Raw genomic sequence first — 980 nt, forward strand, 5'->3', positions numbered from 1 at the left:
ACTTGGACTCATTTCTCAGTGTGTCTGCGATAGATTTTGCCATAGTTTGAGGTCCAGATATTTTTTGTTCTTAACATTTTTCCTGTAGCCTGGGATCATGGTGGGATGAGGGGCAGGAAAGTGGAAAAGCATATTGGGGCAGTGCATATTTCTGGAAGAAATATGTTCTCACTTCTGAGGGTGTGAAAATATGCTAGGATTGCACTTCCCTGGGGAGAAAGATAGCTTCCCTTTAGAATGTGGGATAGTCAGCTGGGCATGGTAGCACACACCTGTAATCCCAGCTACTTGGGAGGCTGAGGCGGGAAGGTTGCTTGAGCCCAGGAATTTGAGGCTGCAGTGAGTTGTGACTGTGCCACTGCTCTCCATCCTGGATGACAGAGCAAGGCCTTGTCCCTTAAAACACAAAAACTCAGACGTGGGGTGATGGCTCACGCCTGTAATCCCAGCACAGTGGGAGGCTGAGGGGGGAGGATCACTTGAGGTCAGGAGTTTGAGACCATCCTGGCCAAAACGGTGAAACCCCGTCTCTATTAAAAACACAAAAATTAGCTGGGCATGGTCGTGGGCACCTGTAGTCCCAGCTACTCAGGAGGCTGAGGCATGAGAATCACTTGAACCCAGGAGGCGGAGGTTGCAGTGATTCAGGATGGTGCCACTGCACTCTAGCCTGGGCAACAGAGTGAGACTGCGTCTCAAAAACCAAAACCAAAACCAGAACGCAGGATATTTAATACTCATTGCCCCAGCCTTGTTGGGGAGGGGCACAATAAGAAAAATCCCATCTGGCATCCTGAAACAAATCAGTATTGGGGTGAGCCCAGTGGGGCAGCTGATGGCTGAGTCAGGCTGGTGCGATGGAAGGAGCTGTGAGGGCCCCGTAGCTTGGAGCATCCCTGGTCCCCTTAGCAGCCATCATAAGACTGAGCAGGCAGGGCTGTAGTTGGACAGCCCAGTCAGGAAATGCCAGCCATGAATGA

Source organism: Pan paniscus, chromosome 21 (genome assembly GCF_029289425.2).
Source record: "Pan paniscus chromosome 21, NHGRI_mPanPan1-v2.0_pri, whole genome shotgun sequence".
Lineage (NCBI taxonomy): Eukaryota > Metazoa > Chordata > Mammalia > Primates > Hominidae > Pan > Pan paniscus.